This window comes from Oncorhynchus keta, chromosome 19, assembly GCF_023373465.1.
Source record: "Oncorhynchus keta strain PuntledgeMale-10-30-2019 chromosome 19, Oket_V2, whole genome shotgun sequence".
NCBI lineage: Eukaryota > Metazoa > Chordata > Actinopteri > Salmoniformes > Salmonidae > Oncorhynchus > Oncorhynchus keta.
In genome coordinates this window covers 20,960,350-20,983,249 of record NC_068439.1, presented here as the reverse complement: position 1 = coordinate 20,983,249, position 22,900 = coordinate 20,960,350, and positions in this window count along the sequence as shown.

Here is a 22,900-nt window from a genome sequence, read left to right as displayed (position 1 = left end):
AGAGACCACTGAATGGTGCCTAATCCAGGCAAATCCTTGAAGAGAACCTGCTTCAGAGTGGAAATGACCTTATACTGGGGCGAAGATTTATGTTCCAACAGGACAATAATCCCAAGCATACAACCAAAGCAGTGCTGGAATAGCTTCAGAACAGGAATGTGAAAGTCATTGAGTGGCCCAGCCAAAGCCCAGAATTGAATCCCATTTAGAAATCTGTTTAAAGACTTGAAGATTGCTGTTCACCGCCGCTACCCATTTAACTTAACAGCTTGAGAAAATCTGCAAGGAAGAATGGGAGAAAATCCCCAAACCCAGATGTGCAAAGCTGATGCAGACATACCCAAGACGACTCAAAGTAGGTGCTTCTACAAAGTATTATCTTGGGTGTGAATACCTATGTCAATTACATTTTTCTGTATTTAATTTTCAATCAATGTGCATTTCTAAACATGTTTTCACTTTGTGTGTAGATGGGTGAGAAAACAAATAAATGTTATCCATTTTGAATTCAGGCTGTGACGCAAAAACAATTGAATAAGTGAAGGGGTATTAGTACTTTCTGAAGGCACTGTAGATGATTACAGAGTTACGATATTGATGACTAGGCTACTGAGCTGTATGTGTATGTGTGCACGTGTGTGTGTTTCTGTACAGAGCAAAGTTATAATATTGATGACTAGGCTACAGGGCTACTTTTGTGTGTGTGTGTGTGTGTGTGTGTGTGTGTGTGTGTGTGTGTGTGTGTGTGTGTGTGTGTGTGTGTGTGTGTGTGTGTGTGTGTGTGTGTGTGTGTGTGTGTGTGTGTGTGTGTGTGTGTGTGTGTGTGTGTGTGTGTGTGTGTGTGTGTGTGTTTGTAGAGGGCTATGGGGAGAGTGAAATGACGCAGACACAGAGTTGTTAACAGTATAATGAGTTAACAGAATAATGCCATGTCTCTGATTCACTACTAGAGGGGGTAAAGGGAGGGAACAATTAGGGAGACACGGGAAGCCTGGGACAAATTCAAAAAGAGGGGGAACGAGGATTTAAATTTCATGTGTAATGAAGGAGAGGATGGGTTGCGTAAGTCGATGCGTCCCAAATGGCAACCTATTCCCAAAATAGTGCACTATTTTTGACCAGGGCCTGTCGGACTATAAAGGGAATAGGGTGTCATTTGGGACACACTGTGTCTGAAGAGTAGATGGTGAAGTTATCCTGCTATGGGTTGAGACTGAGAGCGGTGATACATTTGATTCTCATTTTGCAGCACCCCTCAAAGCTAACAGACGTTGAAAATTCTGAGATAAAGCCTTGTTCAAAATAGCTTTTCAGAAATCACAAGTTGAGGATTACATATTGGAGCTAAATGCTAACGATGAGCACTGTGAAGAAAATGAGAGAACATTGTCTTGAGGCGGTCAATTCTGTTCTTCGTTCTGTTTCGTGTCTCCAGTGTGTCTCTCTTGTCTTTAATTCCCTTTTTCTTTTAACTCCCTCTCTCCCTCCCTGCTTAATATTAGGGGGGTTGTTAAACAAGAAAATCACAACAGCCAGCCAATTAGATACAATCTTCATTTAGTCAATCGGAAAATGGGTCCCATTTATTTGAATTTTAAAACAAGCGAATGTTGAATATATTGAGTAGTTATGTAAGGATTGTGAAATTGACTTTCTTTGTTATTTTGTGTGTGTGTGTGTGTGTGTGTGTGTGTGTGTGTGTGTGTGTGTGTGTGTGTGTGTGTGTGTGTGTGTGTGTGTGTGCTCGGTATCCACAGAGCTCCCTCCAGAGGACCACCTGGTCCAAAATACAATATGAAAAACTGTAAGTGTCTCATGATCCTTCCAACGAGTCCTTTCCTTTCCATCCTCATACACAGGCATGCGTGCACACACAATAAACCTCATTATTTTATTGTGTTACTATTTTCTTTCTTTTCATTTTATTTGACACTCGAACTACTAATTTTAAAAATTACTCTCTCCAGAAATAAGTCTCTCACTGTTGCCGCCTGCTACCGACCCCCTTAATATATAATAATAAATAATAATATATGCCATTTAGCAGACGCTTTTATCCAAAGCGACTTACAGTCATGTGTGCATACATTCTACGTATGGGTGGTCCCGGGAATCGAACCCACTACCCTGGCGTTACAAGCGCCATGCTCTACCAACTGAGCTACAGAAGGACCCCTTCAGCTCCCAGCTGTGCCTTGGACACCATTTGTGAATTGATCGCCCCCCATCTAGCTTCAGAGTTTGTTCTGTTAGATGACCTAAACTAGGATATGCTTAACAGTCCTACAATCTAAGCTAGATGCCCTCAATCTCACACAAATCATCAAGGAACCCACCAGGTACAACCCTAAATCTGTAAACAAGGGCACCCTCATAGACGTCATCCTGACCAACTGGCCAAACGACCACCCCTCATCACTGTCAAACGCTCCCTAAAACACTTCTGTGAGCAGGCCTTTCTAATCGACCTGGCCCGGGTATCCTGGAAGGACATTGACCTCATCCCGTCAGTTGAGGATGCCTGGTCATTCTTTAAAAGTAACTTCCTCACCATTTTAGATAAGCATGCTCCGTTCAAAAAATGCAGAACTAAGAACAGATATAGCCCTTGGTTCACTCCAGACCTGACTGCCCTCGACCAGCACAAAAACATCCTGTGGTGGACTGCAATAGCATCGAATAGTCCCCGCGATATGCAACTGTTCAGGGAAGTCAGGAACCAATACACGCAGTCAGTCAGGAAAGCTAAGGCCAGCTTCTTCAGGCAGAAGTTTGCATCCTGTAGCTCCAACTCCAAAATGTTCTGGGACACTGTGAAGTCCATGGAGAACAAGAGCACCTCCTCCCAGCTGCCCACTGCACTGAGGCTAGGTAACATGGTCACCACCGATAAACCCATGATTATCGAAAACTTCAACAAGCATTTCTCAACGGCTGGCCATGCCTTCCGCCTGGCTACTCCAACCTCGGCCAACAGCTCCCCCCGCAGCTACTCGCCCAAGCCTCTCCAGGTTCTCCTTTACCCAAATCCAGATAGCAGATGTTCTGAAAGAGCTGCAAAACCTGGACCCGTACAAATCAGCTGGGCTTGACAATCTGGACCCTCTATTTCCGAAACTATCTGCCGCCATTGTCGCAACCCCTATTACCAGCCTGTTCAACCTCTCTTTCATATCGTCTGAGATCCCCAAGGATTGGAAAGCTGCCGCAGTCATCCCCCTCTTCAAAGGGGGAGACACCCTGGACCCAAACTGTTACAGACCTATATCCATCCTGCCCTGCCTATCTAAGGTCTTCGAAAGCCAAGTCAACAAACAGGTCACTGACCATCTCGAATTCCACCGTACCTTCTCCGCTGTGCAATCTGGTTTCCGAGCCGGTCACGGGTGCACCTCAACCACGCTCAAGGTACTAAACGATATCATAACCGCCATCGATAAAAGACAGTACTGAGCAGCCGTCTTCATCAACCTTGCCAAGGCTTTCGACTCTGTCAATCACCATATTCTTATCGGCAGACTCAGTAGCCTCTGATTTTCGGATGACTGCCTTGCCTGGTTCACCAATTACTTTGCAGACAGAGTTCAGGGTGTCAAATCGGAGGGCATGCTGTCCGGTCCTCTGACAGTCTCTATGTGGGTGCCACAGGGTTCAATTCTCGGGCCGACTCTTTTCTCTGTATATATCAATGATGTTGCTCCTGCTGCGGGCGATTCCCTGATCCACCTCTACGCAGACGACACCATTCTATATACTTCCGGCCCGTCCTTGGACACTGTGCTATCTAACCTCCAAACGAGCTTTAATGCCATACAACACTCCTTCCGTGGCCTCCAACTGCTCTTAAACACTAGTAAAACCAAATGCATGCTTTTCAACCGTTCGCTGCCTGCACCCGTACGCCTGACCAGCATCACCACCCTGGATGGTTCCGACCTTGAATATGTTGACATCTATAAGTACCTAGGTGTCTGGCTAGACTGTAAATTCTCCTTCCAGACTCATATCAAACATCTCCAATCGAAAATCAAATCAAGAGTCGGCTTTCTATTCCGCAACAAAGCCTCCTTCACTCACGCCACCAAATCAAATCAAATCAAATTTTATTCGTCACATACACATGGTTAGCAGATGTTAATGCGAGTGTAGCGAAATGCTTGTGCTTCTAGTTCCGACAATGCAGTAATAACCAACAAGTAATCTAACTAACAATTCCGAAACTACTGTCTTATACACAGTGTAAGGGGATAAAGAATATGTACATAAAGATATATGAATGAGTGATGGTACAGAGCAGCATAGGCAAGATACAGTAGATGGTATCGAGTACAGTATATACATATGAGATGAGTATGTAAACAAATTGGCATAGTTAAAGTGGCTTGTGATACATGTATTACATAAGGATGCAGTAGATGATATAGAGTACAGTATATGCGTATGCATATGAGATGAATAATGTAGGGTATGTAACATTATATAAGGTAGCATTGTTTAAAGTGGCTAGTGATATATTTTACATAATTTCCCATCAATTCCCATGATTAAAGTGGCTGGAGTTGAGTCAGTGTCAGTGTCAGTGTGTTGGCAGCAGCCACTCAATGTTAGTGGTGGCTGTTTAACAATCTGATGGCCTTGAGATAGAAGCTGTTTTTCAGTCTCTCGGTCCCAGCTTTGATGCACCTGTACTGACCTCGCCTTCTGGATGATAGCGGGGTGAACAGGCAGTGGCTCTGGTGGTTGTTGTCCTTGATGATCTTTATGGCCTTCCTGTAACATCGGGTGGTGTAGGTGTCCTGGAGGGCAGGTAGTTTGCCCCCGGTGATGCGTTGTGCAGACCTCACTACCCTCTGGAGAGCCTTACGGTTGTGGGCGGAGCAGTTGCCGTACCAGGCGATGATACAGCCCGTCAGGATGCTCTCGATTGTGCATCTGTAGAAGTTTGTGAGTGCTTTTGGTGACAAGCCGAATTTCTTCAGCCTCCTGAGGTTGAAGAGGCGCTGCTGCGCCTTCTTCACGATGCTGTCTGTGTGAGTGGACCAATTCAGTTTGTCTGTGATGTGTATGCCGAGGAACTTAAAACTTGCTACCCTCTCCACTACTGTTCCATCGATGTGGATAGGGGGGTGTTCCCTCTGCTGTTTCCTGAAGTCCACAATCATCTCCTTAGTTTTGTTGATGTTGAGTAGGCCGTCTCGCCGTTGTTGGTAATCAAGCCTACCACTGTTGTGTCGTCCGCAAACTTGATGATTGAGTTGGAGGCGTGCGTGGCCTCGCAGTCGTGGGTGAACAGGGAGTACAGGAGAGGGCTCAGAACGCACCCTTGTTTGGCCCCAGTGTTGAGGATCAGTGGGGTGGAGATGTTGTTGCCTACCCTCACCACCTGGGGGTGGCCCGTCAGGAAGTCCAGTACCCAGTTGCACAGGGCGGGGTCGAGACCCAGGGTCTCGAGCTTGATGACGAGCTTGGAGGGTACTATGGTGTTGAATGCCAAACTTACCCTAGTAAAACTGACTATTCTTCCGATCCTCGACTTCGGCGATGTCATCTACAAAATTGCTTCCAACACTGTACTCAGCAAACTGGATGCAGTTTATCACAGTGCCATCCGTTTTGTCACTAAAGCACATTATACCACCCACCACTGCGACTTGTATGCTCTAGTCGGCTGGCCCTCGCTACATATTCGTCGCCAGACCCACTGGCTCCAGGTCATCTACAAGTCCATGCTAGGTAAAGCTCAGCCTTATCTCAGTTCACTGGTCACGATGGCAACACCCATCCGTAGCACGCGCTCCAGCAGGTGTATCTCACTGATCATCCCTAAAGCCATCACCTCATTTGGCCGCCTTTCGTTCCAGTTCTCTGCTGCCTGTGACTGGAACGAATTGCATAAATCGCTGAAGTTGGAGACTTTTATCCCCCTCACCAACTTCAAACATCTGCTATCTGAGCAGCTAACCGATCGTTGCAGCTGTACATAGTCTATCGGTAAAAATGCCCACCCATTTTTACCTACCTCATCCCCATACTGTTTTTATTTATTTACTTTTCTGCTCTTTTGCACACCAATATCTCTACCTGTACATGACCATCTGATAATTTATCACTCCAGTGTTAATCTGCAAAATTGTAACTATTCGCCAACCTCCTCATGCCTTTTGCACACAATGTATATAGACTCCCCTTTTTTTCTACTGTGTTATTGACTTGTTAATTGTTTACTCCATGTGTAACTCTGTGTTGTCTGTTCACACTGCTATGCTTTATCTTGGCCAGGTCGCAGTTGCAAATGAGAACTTGTTCTCAACTAGCCTACCTGGTTAAATAAAGGTGAAATTAAAAATTAAAAATAAATAAAATCTATATGTTTATTTTCCTACTTTGTAGTTACATTGCTGGGAAAGTGATCGTAAGTTTTTCACTCTAAAGTTTACACCAGTTGTATTCGGCGCATGTGACAAAAAGTATTTTTATTTGACACTCGTTTTCTGTTTCAATGGCTGCGTTTTCACAGGCAGCCTAATTCTGATATTTTTCCACTAATTGGTCTTTTGACCAATCAGATGAACTCTTTTGCCAAAAGACCAGAATTGGGCTGCTTGTGTAAAGGCAGCCAATGTCAGCGAGTACAACTTTTGCATCCGCTTTATCAACTACAGAATCAGATGGGGCTTGACAGAAAAATTGTTTTAGCACTGTTTCCTACTGTATTGGAATGCATACGAGGTATGTGTGATTTCAATCTTTTGTGAGCGATAACGTTTTGACTAGTTTCCCATATTTATAGAATTTTTATTAAAAAATGCCTGTGAGGATTGTGTCTGAAAATGTTGTTTCTTAACCCCCTTCAGAAACAGCCATCCAGCCAGTCATCCAAAATGCAGACCCCCCTCCTCACCATGCCCCATGAGCCTCTTCTCTCCCCAGCATAATATATCCCTTCCATTTGTGGCTAATGTTAATTCCATTTACCAGTCAATCCTGCATTAACATGCCATCATACAACCATTGTGTTTTTGAATAGCACTTTTCTTACTCCCATTTGGCAAGGAATGCATTGTATAATTGGACACATAATAGCAACATAAAAATAGATAAGTGCCTTATTATTTTTGCGGTACAATGATTGACTGGTGGCGTATCTATTTTGAGTACATTTCTGTATATGAAATGTTTGGGTTTGATAGATTGAGAGGAAGATATGTTTCTCCCACCAGGCTGATGATCTATGGTTAGGTGTTTGCTGACTTTTAAAACATGAAGTAAGGATGCACCGATATTGCATTTTTGTCCGATACCGATATTCAATATTTTCCTTGCCCAAAAACCAGATACCGATAACCGATATAAACAATTTTAGTGGCCTGTTAAGCATTCTAGTACAGTTAAATAGTTAACACACACACACAGGGATGCAGCGGTCTAAGATACTGGATCTCAGTGCAAGAGGTGTCACTACAGTCCCTGGTTCGATTCCAGGCTGTATCACATCTGGCCGTGATTGGGAGTCCCGGTGCACAATTGGCCCAGTGTCATCCGGGTTTGGCTAGGGTAGGCCATCATTGAAAATAAGAATTTGTTCTTGACTGACTTGCCTAGTTAAATAAAGTTTACACACACACCACACTGACCAACAAGTTATTTAGTTGGCATTTACGTATGTCCCCATTACCAGTAAAGCATAATCACATTTCTTTCACTTACTTGCTGTGCTGTTTCGTTGTTCATTTGTTCAGTCGTTCTCAACCAGGATTTCATCATACATGTCAAGAAGTCTTTCAGCCCTGTCTGTCTGTGGCCTCTCTTCCCCGGTGCGCACTGTCACTGTGTCCGTTTCCATCTTGTCCAGCTGTCTCTGTAACATTTCACCTAAACCCTGTTTCTTGTCTGCATCGAAGTAGCGGTTATTGTACCTAGCATCGAGCATGGTGGTGACACAGTAAAGAGGCTCAGAGAGAATACCACCGAATCACTTGTTCACAGCCTCCAGTACTTTTGTAAGTTTTAAACCCATGGTCTGTGTCGGCAGTTTTGTTGAGCAGGCGTTCAATGCCATGACAGAGGGTATCACGTCTGCTGCAGACGCAGTTGATGAGCTTATTTCTGCAGTCAATTGTTCGAATGGCACTAGGAGTGTGTTTATGTTTCCACGTTTCAAACATGTTCTCAAATGCCATTGAAATGGCAGCAGCAGTATGAGAACCAGCACATTCTTGAGCATGCAATACGGCTTTCCTCAGTACGAAATCTTTGTCGACGCACTGTGCTGTCAGACTCAGCATGCTCATGGGGCTGACATCGCTGGTCCAAATGTCAGTCGTGAAGCTAATAGCAGTGACGCCCATAGCAAGTAACTCATGGATGTGCTTCAACAATACTGTGTAACTCCGATAGGGCAACATCTAAAAAATAGCGCCTACTTGGTAGTGTGTACTGGTGCTTGACCAGTCATTCACGACAGAGAACGGTTGATGGTCAAGGGCAACGAATTCCATTATATTGGCATTAATGGATTTCACCTTTGAGTTGTCTTGCCATTTTTAGCTAATATCGACCAATTCTGATATGCTCTCCGATATATCGTGCATCCCTAACATCGCGTTGTTTTTCCGCAAACTGAAAGCATTTAGAGGTTGAATAATTAGCCAGTGCATAATCACTGTGTGTGTGTGTGTGTGTGTGTGTGTGTGTGTGTGTGTGTGTGTGTGTGTGTGTGTGTGTGTGTGTGTGTGTGTGTGTGTGTGTGTGTGTGTGTGTGTGTGTGTGTGTGAGTGTGTGTGTGTGTGTGTGAGAGAGAGAGAGAGAGAGGAGAGAGGGAGTGTGGAGAGATAGATGAGTGACTGAGCTCTCATCACTCCTCCTCTTCCCTCCTTCCATTCCCTTTTCTCTCTCTTTATTGTTCTCTCTTTCTTTTTTCATCTCCCTCCCTCCCTCCATCTCTCCCTGCCTCGGTCCCTCTCTCCAGGAACGGACACGGCTTTGAGATGTTCTGTCTAGCGACTGACAGCGCGACGACGGTGGACGACTGGGGGGCCAAAAGCTACATGACTACCTGAAACTACCACACACACACACACACACACACACACACACACACACACACACACACACACACACACACACACACACACACACACACACACACACACACACACACACACACACACCTCAGATACTTCCTTGTCACAACACAACTGATTGGCTCAAACGCATTGGAAGGAAAGAAATTCCACAACTTAAACTTTTAACAAGGCACACCTGTTAATTTAAATGCATTCCAGGTGACTACCTCATGAACCTGGTTGAGAGAATGCCAAGAGTGTGCATTGCTGTCATCATAGCAAAGGGTGGTGTAGTGGCTTCCTTTCCTCTTGACCATAGACACTGCCCATCGGCTCTAACAGGTGGAATATAAAATCTATATTTTTTGTTTAACACTTTTTTGCTTACTACATGATTCAATATGTGTTATTTCATAGTTTTGATGTCTTCACTATTATTCTACAATGTAGAAAATAGTAAAAATAAAGAAAAGCCATTGAATGAGTAGGTGTGTCCAAACTTTTGACTGTTACTGTAAATATACTGAACAAAAATATAAATGCAACATGCAACAACCCGTCGTCCGGTTTAGGGGAGGGTTTGGCCGGCCGGGATGTCCTTGTCCCATTGCGGTCTAGCGACTCCTTGCGACTTCGGTTGCCAGCAGTATGACACATTGGTGCGGCTGGCTTCCGGGTTAAGCAAGCAGTGTGTCAAGAAGAAGTGTGGCTTGGCGGGGTCATGTTCGGGAGGCGCATTCTCAGTCTGTGTGGGAGTTGCAGCGATGGGACAAAACTGTAACTACCAGTTGGATATCACGAAATTAGGGAGAAAAAGGGGTAAAAAGTACCCCCCCAAATTTTTTTTAAAAATGGGCCTCACAATGAGCCTCATGATTTCATCACGGTATTTTATGCATTCAAATTGCCATCAATAAAATACAGTTGTGTTCTTGTCCTTAGCTTATGCCTGCCCATACCATAACCCCACTGCCACCATGGGGCACTCTGTGGTTGTGAGGCTGGTTGGACGTACTGTAAACTTCTCTAAAACAATGTTCGATGCAGTGTATGGTAGAGAAATTAACATTCAATTCTCTTGCAACAGTTCTGGGGGTTATTCATGCAGTCAGCATGCCAATTGCACGCTCCCTTGACATCTGTGGCATTGTGTTGTGTGACAAAACTGCACATTTTAGAGTGGCCTTTTATTGTCCCCAGCACAAGATGCACCTGTGTAATGATCATGCTGTTTAATCAACATCTTGATATGCCACACCTGTAAAGTGGATTGATTATCTTAGCCAAGGAGAAATGCTCAATAACAGAGATGTAAACAAATGAGTGCACCACATTTTAGAGAAATACGCTTTTTGTGCGTATGGAACATTTCTGGGATCATTTATTTCATGGACCATTTATATTTATATATTTTTCAGTATGAGAAACACTGTGTTTATGAATGACTGAAAAACACACGTCTGTTTTTAATTGTTAATGTCAGTGCCAGTTTGGCTGCACATAGCTGTGACACAAAAAACAACAAAGGTGATCGGATGGCACAGACAGACACTGTGATGGTTAGAGTATGTTGTTATACAATACAGCTGTCCTGGCCTGGTCTGCAGTGCAGCTTAGCCCCACTGACACGGACACATCACTCTTAGACACACACACACAGCCACAAATCACTCAGGGCCCTGTGAAGGGAAGCACATTCTCCCTGTCCCCTGCCAAGAACCTCCCTGTTGCTGCCATCCCTCATCACTCCTACACACGCACGCACGCACGCAAACACACACACACACACACGCACACACACACACACGCACGACAGACAACAGACAGACAGACAGACAGACAGACAGACACACACACAGACACAGACACACAGACAGACAGACAGACAGACAGACAGACAGACAGACAGACAGACAGACAGACAGACAGACAGACAGACAGACAGACAGACAGACAGACAGACAGACAGACAGACAGACAGACAGACAGACAGACATGGCCAGGGTTACTGTCTGCTCTACTGTCAGTTTGCCTTGGCCAGGCGTAGCGCTACTGCTCTGGGCAACGGGTACGCACACACACAAAATATGACATCTACACACACACACGCACAATTGGGCATGCACACACTGAAAGAGGCACACAAATATACACATAGACAGACAGATGGACACACACGTTAGCGAACAAAGGAAGGCAGATGTCACGTGACCTGGGTGGTCGAGTGGGCAATCAAATTCAATCAATGAAATGTATTTATAAAGCCCTTTTTACATCAGCCGATGTCACAAAGTGCTTATACAGAACACAGCCTAAAACCCCAAACAGCAAGCAATGCAGAATTAGAAGCACGTGGCTAGGAAAAACTCCCTAGAAAAGCAGGAACCAAGGAAGAAACCTAGAGAGGAACCAGACTATGAGGGGTGGCCAGTCTGGCTGTACCGGGTGGAGATTATAACAGTACATGGCCAAGATGTTCAAACGTTCATAGATGACCAGCAGGGTCAAATAATAATAATCAAAGTCAGCACCTCAGGAGTAAATGTCAGTTGGCCTTTCATAGCCGATCATTCAGAGATAGAGACAGCAGGTGCGGTAGAGAGAAAGAGTCGAAAACAGCAGGTCCGGGACAAGGTAACACATCCGGTGAACAGGTCAGAGTTCCATAGCCACAGGCAGAACAGTTGAAACTGGTGCAGTGCAGTCATGAGTGAACAGGGAGTACAGGAGGGGACTGAGCAGGCACCCCTGAGGGGCTCCTGTGTTGAGGATCAGAGTGGCGAATGTGTTGTTACCTACCCTTACCACCTGCGGGAGGCCCGTCAGGAAGTCCAGGATCCAGTTGCAGAAGGAGGTGTTTAGTCCCAGGGTCCTTAGATTATTGATGAGCTTTGAGGGCACTATGGTGTTGAACGCTGAGCTGTAGTCAATGAATAGCATTCTCACATAAACTCAGCAAAAAAATAAATGTCCTTGCACTGTCAACTTGGTTTATTTTCAGCAAACTTAACTTGTACATATTTGTATGAACATAACAAGATTCAACAATTGGGACATAAACTGAACAAGTTCCGCAGACATGTGACTAACAGAAATTGAATAATGTGTCTCTGAACAAAGGGGGGGGGGTCAAAATCAAAAGTAACAGTCAGTATCGGGTGTGGCCACCAGCTGCATTAAGTACTGTAGTGCATCTCCTCCTCATGTACTGCACCAGATTTGCCAGTTCTTACTTTGAGATGTTACCCCACTCTTCCACCAAGGCACCTGCATTTCCCTAACATCTCTAGGGGGAATGACCCTAGCCCTCACCCTCCGATCCAACAGGTCCCAGATGTGCTCAATGGGATTGAGATCCGGGCTCTTCGCTGGCCATGGCAGAAGACTGACATTCATGTCTTGCAGGAAATCACACACAGAACGAGCAATATGGCTGGTGGCATTGTCACGCTGGAGGGTCATGTCAGGATGAGCCTGCAGGAAGGGTACCACATGATGGAGGATGATGTCTTCCCTGTAACACACAGCATTGAGATTGCCTGCAATGACAACAAGCTCAGTCCGATGATGCTGTGACACACTGCCCCAGACCATGACGGACCCTCCACCTCCAAATCGATCCCGCTCCAGAGTGCAGGCCTCAGTGTAACGCTCACTCCTTCGACGATAAACGCAAATCCGACCATCACCCCTGGTGAGACAAAATTGTGACTCATCAGTGAACAACACTTTTTGCCAGTCCTGGCTGGTCCAGCGACGGTGGGTTTGTGCCCATAGGCGACATTGTTGCCAGTGATGTCTGATGAGGACCTGCCTTACAACAGGCCTATAAGCCCTCAGTCCAGCCTCTCTCAGCCTTCTGCGGACAGTCTGATCACTGATGTGGTCCTTCTGTAGCACAGTTGGTAGAGCATGGCGCTTGTAACGCCAGGGTAGTGGGTTCGATTCCCGGGACCACCCATACGTAGAATGTATGCACACATGACTGTAAGTCGCTTTGGATAAAAGCGTCTGCTAAATGGCATATATTATTATATTATTATTATATATTATGATGGAGGGATTGTGCATTTCTGGTGTAACTTGAGCAGTTGTTGTTGCCATCCTGTACCTGTCCCGCAGGTATGATGTTTGGATGTACCGATCCTGTGCAGGTGTTGTTACACGTGGTCTGCCACTGCGAGGACAATCAGCTGTCCGTCCTGTCTCCCTGTAGTGCTGTTTTAGGCGTCTCACAGTACGGACATTGCAATGCATTGCCCTGGCCACATCTGCAGTCCTCATGCCTCCTTGCAGAATTCCTAAGGCACGTACACGCATATGAGCAGGGACCCTGGGCATCTTTCTTTTGATTTTTTTCAGAGTCAGTAGAAAGGCCCTTTTAGTGTCCTAAGTTTTCATAACTGTGACCTTAATTGCCTACCATCTGTAAGCTGTGTCATGACGTGGCCCTATTTCGATATAGGAAGCACCAACTCTCTCTCTTTCACCACCTCTCACCACCTCTCTCTACCCCCTTCACCCAGGCTCTGTTATCTCAAGTCGTAAATTCCTAGAGGAGACTCCTCATGGCCAGGCAGTACAGTCAGAGAGGGTTTCACAGTAGAACAAAGGAACTTCTTCTACATCACAGAACTTGAGAAATGAGCAATATCCATGTTTTGGAGAATGTGGAAACAGTCGGTGGAGAATCCAGCTATGACCGGTCCATTTTGTCTAAGGTTTGTGACCTCATGAGAGACAATACAGCCACATTACCATAACTCTGAGAGGGCTAAGGTTTGAGTAGAGACCATGCATTCCTCGGTTGCTGAATCATTAACCATACCACGTGATTAAACTCTGAGATTATCAATACCGACAGAATAAAATCAAATCTTTGATATTAATTACTAGTCTGCAGCTACGAATTATGTACCATTGAATGCGAATACCGACAACCGCCGAATATCTATTCTATAAGAACATTTCTGAATGTTACTCTGAAGTATCCATTCTACCAAAGACTCCAGGGACGCAAATAGAATCTCGGATGAACTTTCCAACAGAAAAAGACGATTCCAACAGAGATCACGACGACACACTGAGCATAAATATATACATTGATTGCAATTATTCCCGAATGAGTGAGCATTCATGTGCAAAGGATTAGTACGGATGCTGCCTGTAATCCATGGCTTCTGGTTGGGGTATGTACGTACGTACGGTCACTGTCGGATGATGTCATCGATGCACTTATTGATGAAGCCAATGACAGATGTGGTGTACTCCTCAATGTCTTTGGAGGAATCCCAGAACATATTCCAGCAAAACAGTGCTGTAGTTTAGCATCTGCTTCATCTGACCACTTTTTTTTATTGATCTAGTCACTGGTGGTTCCTGCTTTCATTTTTGTTTGTAAGCAGGAATCAGGAGGATGGAATTATGGTCAGATTTGCCAAATGGAGGGCGAGGGAGAGCTTCGTATGCATATCTGTGTGTGGAGTACAGGTAGTCCAGAGTTATTTTCCCTCTGGTTGCACATTTAACATGCTGATAGAAATCTGGTAAAACTGATTTAAGTTTCCCTGCATTAAATTCCCTGGCTACTAGGAGCACCGCCTCTGGGTGAGCGTTTTCTTGTTTGCTTATGGCGGAATACAGCTCATTCAATGCTACCTTAGTGCCAGCCTCTTACTGTGGTGGTATGTAAACAGCTACAAGGAATATAGATGAAAACTCTCTCGGTAGATAATGTGGTCTGCAGCTTATCATGAGAAACTCTACCTTAGGCGAGCAATAGCGTGAGACTTCCTTAGATATCGTGCACCAGCTGTTGTTTACAAAAATACATAGACCGCCGCCCCTTGTCTTACCAGACGCCGCTGGTACATCGTATAACCAGCTAGCTGTATGTTGACATTGTCGTCGTTTAACCTTCCCAATAACTCGTCCATTTTATTGCCCAAAGATTGCATGTTTGCTAGCAGAATTGAGGGGAGTGGGGGTTTATTTGATTGCTTCCGACTCCTCAGAAGGCAGCCTGCCCTCCGGCCTCTCTTTCTTCGCCTCTTCTTCACGTAGATAACTGGGTTCGGGGCCTGTTCCCGAGGGAGCTGTATATCCACCTCGGGCTCGTTAGAGTCGTGAAAGAAGAAAAAGGATTCTACTCGTCCGTGGTGAGTAATTGCAGTCCTGATGTCTAGAAGTTATTTTCGGTCATAAGAGACGATAGCGGCAACATTATGGACAAAAATAGTAAAAAAAGAAGTTACAAACAACGCAGGTAAACTAACAAAAAAACACAATCGGTTGGGTGACGCGTAAAACGTCTGCCTTCTGCTCTGGTGCCATCTTACTATCAAGTGGTATCAATGACCCTGTAAAGAGAAGCACCACATATTTTAAGACTGATGTGTTCCTCTAGGACGATACAACCAACGTCTTCAATCCCCATTTTAACCCAGTCAGGTAAATCACCAGTGGACATGGCCCGAACCGGCGGTGCGACTGTTTTTCTTTACCTGAGCCTCGGTGGTTTCCCCTGTGCCCGATGGACTGGCAGTCTATTCCAGTTGAGCCATGAATTACTCACAGGCTAACACGCACGCACGCACGCACGCACGTACGCACGCACGCACGCACGCACGCACGCACGCACGCACACACACACACACACACACACACACACACACACACACACACACACACACACACACACACACACACACACACACACACACACACTAGCTTAGCAGTGTCCTCCCAGACCAGGGGAGTTTAGAGTGTGTCAGGTGTGATCAAACGCCCTACTTTCCCAACGCTCCCTGTCCTCCCTTGTCACACGCTCACAAATCTTTATCAACCTGATGTGGACGTGCTCCCCCCTCTCTTTCCCTCCCTTCCCTGCTTTCCCTCTCTTCCTCGCTCTGTCTGTCCCAAACCTCCCTCGCTTGCTCTGTCGGTCTCTCTCTCTGTCTCTCTGCTCAACCAGTCCAGACTTGCCAGTCGGGGGGCTGGTAAGCAAAGCCGCCCCTGCCAGGACAGGGAAGGAGAGTGGCTGGAGTTGGAAGTAGAGAGAAGACAGAGAGTTCCAAACAGCGTGTATCTGTGTGTGTGTGTGTGTGTGTGTGTGTGTGTGTGTGTGTGTGTGTGTGTGTGTGTGTGTGTGTGTGTGTGTGTGTGTGTGTGTGTGTGTGTGTGTGTGTGTGTGTGTGTGTGTGATATAGACAGACAGACATACAGAGCGACAGAACCAGCCTTATGCTGTCTGTGTATGTGCAATAATGTGAAAACAATACTGTGGCTGGCTGCTGGAACTACACAGACAGCAGTGTCTCTCTAGAGGGGTGGCTGCTGGAACTACACAGACAGCAGTGTCTCTCTAGAGGGGTGGCTGCTGGAACTACACAGACAGCAGTGTCTCTCTAGAGGGGTGGCTGCTGGAACTACACAGACAGCAGTGTCTCTCTAGAGTGGTGGCTGCTGGAACTACACAGACAGCAGTGTCTCTCTAGAGGGGTGGCTGCTGGAACTACACAGACAATGGTGTCTCTAGAAGGGTGGCTGCTGGAACTACACAGAAAACAGTGTATCTCTAGAGAGGTGGCTGCTGGAACTACACAGACAGCAGTGTCTCTCTATTGGGGTGGCTGCCTGAACTACACAGACAGCAGTGTCTCTCTAGAGGGGTGGCTGCTGGAACCCCACAGACAGCAGTGTCTCTCTAGTGGGGTGGCTGCTGGAACTATACAGACAGCAGTGTGTCTCTAGAGGGGTGGCTGCTGGAACTACACAGACAGCAGTGTGTCTCTAGAAGGATGGCTGCTGGAACTACACAGACAGCAGTGTCTCTCTAGAGTGGTGGCTGCTGGAACTACACAGACAGCAGTGTCTCTCTAGAGGGGTGGCTGCTCGAACTACACAGGCAATGGTGTCTCTAGAAGGGTGACTGCTGGAACTACACAGAAAACAGTGTATCTCTAGAGAGGTGGCTGCTGGAACTACACAGACAGCAGTGTCTCTCTAGTGGGGTGGCTGCTGGAACTACACTCTGGATAAGAGCGTCTGCTAAATGACTTAAATGTAAATGTAAATGTAAAACAGTGTATCTCTAAAGAGGTGGCTGCTGGAACTACACAGACAACAGTGTGTTTCTAGAGGGGTGGCTGCTGGAACTACACAGACAACAGTGTGTTTCTAGAGGGGTGGCTGCTGGAACTACACAGACAACAGTGTCTCTCTAGAGGGGTGGCTGCTGGAACTACACAGACATCAGTGTCTCTAGAGGGGTGACTGCTGGAACTACACAGACAACAGTGTCTCTCTAGAGTGGTGGCTGCTGGAAATACACAGACAGCAGTGTCTCTCTAGAGGGGTGGCTGCTGGAACTACACAGACAGCAGTGTCTCTCTAGAGGGGTGGCTGCTGGAACTACACAGACAAAGGTGTCTCTAGAAGGGTGGCTGCTGGAACTACACAGAAAACAGTGTATCTCTAGAGAGGTGGCTGCTGGAACTACACAGACAGCAGTGTCTCTCTAGTGGGGTGGCTGCTGGAACTACACAGACAGCAGTGTCTCTCTAGAGGGGTGGCTGCAGGAACCCCACAGACAGCAGTGTGTCTCTAGAGGGGTGGCTGCTGGAACTACACAGACAGCAGTGTGTCTCTAGAGGGGTGGCTGCTGGAACTACACAGACAGCAGTGTGTCCCTAGAGGGGTGGCTGCTGGAACTACACAGACAGCAGTGTGTCTCTAGAAGGATGGCTGCTGGAACTACACAGACAACAGTGTGTCTCTAGAGGGGTGGCTGCTGGAACTACACAGACAACAGTGTGTTTCTAGAGGGGTGGCTGCTGGAACTACACAGGCAATGGTGTCTCTAGAAGGGTGGCTGCTGGAACTACACAGACAGCAGTGTCTCTCTAGAGGGGTGGCTGCTGGAACTACACAGACAGCAGTGTCTCTCTAGAGGGGTGGCTGCTGGAACTACACAGACAGCAGTGTGTCTCTAGAGGGGTGGCTGCTGGAACTACACAGACAACAGTGTGTCTCTAGAGGGGTGGCTGCTGGAACTACACAGACAACAGTGTGTTTCTAGAGGGGTGGCTGCTGGAACTACACAGACAACAGTGTGTTTCTAGAGGGGTGGCTGCTGGAACTACACAGACAACAGTGTCTCTCTAGAGGGGTGGCTGCTGGAACTACACAGACATCAGTGTCTCTAGAGGGGTGACTGCTGGAACTACACAGACAACAGTGTCTCTCTAGAGGGGTGGCTGCTGGAACTACACAGACAAAAGTGTCTCTAGAGGGGTGGCTGCTGGAACTACTCAGACAGCAATGTGTTTCTAGAGGGGTGGCTGCTGGAACTACACAGACAACAGTGTGTTTCTAGAGGGGTGGCTGCTGGAACTACACAGACAACAGTGTGTTTCTAGAGGGGTGGCTGCTGGAACTACACAGACAACAGTGTGTTTCTAGAGGGGTGGCTGCTGGAACTACACAGACAACAGTGTGTTTCTAGAAGGGTGGCTGCTGGAAATACACAGACAGCAGTGTCTCTCTAGAGGGGTGGCTGCTGGAACTACACAGACAAAAGTGTCTCTAGAGGGGTGGCTGCAGGAACCCCACAGACAGCAGTGTCTCTCTAGAGGGGTGACTGCTGGAACTACACAGACAACAGTGTCTCTCTAGAGTGGTGGCTGCTGGAAATACACAGACAGCAGTGTCTCTCTAGAGGAGTGGCTGCTGGAACTACACAGACAAAAGTGTCTCTAGAGGGGTGGCTGCTGGAACTACACAGACAGCAATGTGTTTCTAGAGGGGTGGCTGCTGGAACTACACAGACAGCAATGTGTTTCTAGAGGGGTGGCTGCTGGAACTACACAGACAGCAATGTGTTTCTAGAGGGGTGGCTGCTGGAACTACACAGACAATAGTGTGTTTCTAGAGCGGTTGCTGCTGGAACTACACAGACAACAGTGTGTTTCTAGAGGGGTGGCTGCTGGAACTACACAGACAACAGTGTCTCTCTAGAGGGGTGGCTGCTGGAACTACACAGACAGCAGTGTGTTTCTAGAGCTGTGGCTGCTGGAACTACACAGACAACAGTTTGTCTCTAGAAGGGTGGCTGCTGGAACTACACAGACAACACTGTGTTTCTAGAGGGGTGGCTGCTGGAACTACACAGACAACAAGTACTTTGTGACATCAAGTTGAGACAAGTTGGTAAATATTCTACACCAGAAAAACCTTAGTGTTATTAGCAGAGGTAGCTTGTATTCTCCGGACTTCAACGTCTGTTCACTTAGGTCTCGGCGTGTGTTCACAAAGCAAGGATCAGTCTTGCCTTTTAAATCATAATGAATAAGAGGGGGGTTCTGAACCTAGATCAGCACTCCTACTCTAAGACCCTTTGTGATACAGGCCCTGAACTCTAGCTTAAGACTCCTTTGACATCAATACAAGATTCACATTACATTTAATGATGTGCTAATTGCAAGTCAGGATTCAGCCTTTAAAGGTTGTTAGTTACAAATGAGTTCCTCAGTAAGTAAAGGTCACAATGATAAAGAAGAAGTAGTACAATGCTGTTATTCGTAGTCTGCGTCCCAAATGGCACCCTATTCCTTTTAGGCTTGACACTCCTGTTAAGGGACTCATTGTGTACGGATTTCTGCTCAGTCTGGACGGAATCAGGCTACCAAAAGTTCATACAGTAGGCTACATCATCAGCACTTTGCCGACAAATCTCCAGGGAGCGAGAAGCACCTTTTTAAATGTTGGTGGAAATATGTTCCTAGCGTGTGAGGAATGTGTTTGCTGGCTTCATAAATGCTAGCCAGTTAGTTTATTAAAAAAACTATTTTTTGTTTGGCTAGAGTAATACTAACCTGTTGTCAATCTCTTTAGCTTTGCTAGCTAGCTTGTTGGCTAGTTACAGAGGAAGATCACACCGGATAAGACAGGATAAATACTCCAGATATAACAAACTGACCCTAGCCCCCGACACATAAACTACTGCAGCATAAATACTGGAGGCTGAGACTGGAGGGGTCAGGAGACACTGTGGCCCCATCCGATGATACCCCCGGACAGGGCCAAACAGGTATGGTACCTGCTTTGGATTATTCCTCTACTACTGCAGAACACAACATGGTGTAGCTCAAAATAAACATGTTGACATTGTATATGAGAAAGTCTATTCCCCCTCAGCTTTTTATACAGTATTTCGTATTTTTTGTAATTTAGACTTTTTGCAAATTTATAAAAAATAAATACAGAAAAAACGTATTTACGTAAGTGTTCAGACCCTTTGCTATGACACTCGAAATTGAACTCAGGTGCATCCTGTTTCCATTGATCATCCTTGAGATGCTTCTACAACTTGATTGGAGTCCATCTGTGGTAAATTTAATTGATTGGACATGATTTGAAAGGCACACACCTGTCTATATAAGGTCCCACAGTTGACAGAGCATGTCATTGCAAATACCAAGCCATGACATCAAAGGAATTGTCCGTATATCTCTGAGACAGGATTGTGCCGAGGGACAGATCTGGGGAAGGGTACCAAACTGATCAATTGCAGGAGAAGGGCCTTGGCCAGGGTGGTGACCAAGAACCAGATGATCACTCTGACAGAGCTCCAGAGTTCCTCTGCGGATATGGGAGAACCTTCCAGAAGGACAACCATCTCTGCAGCACTCCGCCAATCAGGCCTTTATGGTAGAGTGGCCAGATGGAAGCCACTCCTCAGTAAAGGTCACATGACAGCCCGTTTGAAGTTTGCCAAAAGGCACCTAAAGACTCTCAGACCATGAGAAACAAGATTCTCTGGATTGATGAAACCAAGATTGAACTCTTTGTGTCACGTCTGGAGGAAACCTGGCACCATCCCTACGGTGAAGCATCGTAGTGGCAGCATCATGTTGTGGGGATGTTTTTCAGCAGCACAGATTGGGAGACTAGTCAGGATCGAGGAAAAGATGAATGGAGCAAAGTACAGAGAGATCCTTGATGAAAACCTGGGGTGAAGGTTCACCTTCTAATAGGACAACGACCCTAAGCACACAGACAAGACGACGCAGGAGTGGTTTCGGGACAAGTCTCTGAATGACCTGGAGTGGCCCAGCCAGAGCCCGGACTTGAACCTGTTCAAAAATCTCTGGAGAGTCTTGAAAATAGCTGTGCAACGCTGCTCCCCATCCAACCTGACAGAGCTTGAGAGGATCAGCTGAGAAGAATGGGAGAAACTCCTCAAATACAGGTGTGCCAAATTTGTAGCGTCATACCCAAGAAGACTCGTGGCTATAATCACTGCCAAAGGTGCTTCAACAAAGTACTGAGTTAAGGGTCTGAATACTTATGTAAATGTGATATTTGAGTATTTAAAAAATATAAAGAATTCTAGAAACCTTTTTTTGCTTTGTCATTATGGGGTATTGTGTGTAGATTGATGAGGGGGAAAAACTATTTAATCCATTTTAGAATAAGGCTGTAACGTTACAAAATGTGGAAAAGTGAAGGTGTCTGAATTCTTTCCAAATGCACAGTATTTCCTTGTGCCTAACCATGTCCTTTTACATACAGTCTGCTTGAGGGAGACAGAACAACACACTGCTGCACTGCACTATGTCGTCACTCTTTGTCTTGTTTCCTTGACAATGCTTCCCCCCTCCAGTCAGAGTCACGCGTTGACAGTGAAGAGGCTGCGCTGGAGGCCGAGGGTGGGCCAGGCCGGCCAGGGGGGCGGGCTAGAGGGCGAAGGCAGGGTCGCAGCAGCAGACAGTTCCTGGGTGCAGCTGGCCAGCGCCGGGGCAGACCACTGTCAAAATCTTCAACATCAACAGACTGGCTGTGTAGCTAGCGTTGGCTCTGGGACATTGACACCATTAGATAGTAGCATCCTGACACTGCTGACTGAGACTACAGGGCTGTCTTTTTGACCCTGCAGTCATCATCTTCTGTACTCTTAAGGTCTTGGACAAGGGATATTAGGCTCACCGTTTCAGCATACTTTTATGTTGAAATGTATTCATTTGTTAGGGCTCAGTTAAATCATATTTGAAAGTCGTCTGTTTCTTTCATTACCATATGTTCTTTCTTTCTGATGTATTGCTGTCTCTTCATGTCCTTAGAAAATATGACACAGTACTGATACTTTTAATGTAAAACAAGTAACTTATCTGAATGAAGCTCCTTTTGTAACCATAGATTGATTCCCGTGTGTTAGAACCAGATGACCCCAATGACAATGCAACTGCATGACTTTGGTACCTTTCATCACACTGTAGGAAAATGTAATAGCCTACTCTTGATATTGATATACCATACAATTTACTTGAAATATACTACTGATACTCAGTAGATACCCTGTAACTTCTCTTATGCTTGATACAGCAGTGTACTAGGGTAGAATAGGGTGAAATTCTCAGGGACAGAACCAGAGGAAACAAATGGGCCCTGGTCAAAAGTAGTGCACTGTTTAGGGAATAGGGCACCATTTGGGACACAGACATGGTTAGGATTTACTGTACACGCAGAAGAGTGAGCCATGATTACGTGTTGAACATCAATTTCGTCACAGCAGAGTGTAAGTGTAGCCTGTAACTCTCTCTCTAATCACACAGCATGTATATGGAGACATTTTTCAATCTGGGGGCCCCTTGCCCTTGTGGGATATACAGTTGAAGTCGGAAGTTTAAATACACTTAGGTTGGAGTCATTAAAACTCGTTTTTCAACCACTCCACAAATGTAGTGTAAACAAACTAAGGTTTTGGCAAGTCGGTTAGGACATCTACATTGTGCATGACACAAGTATTTTTTCCAACGATTGTTTACAGAATATTT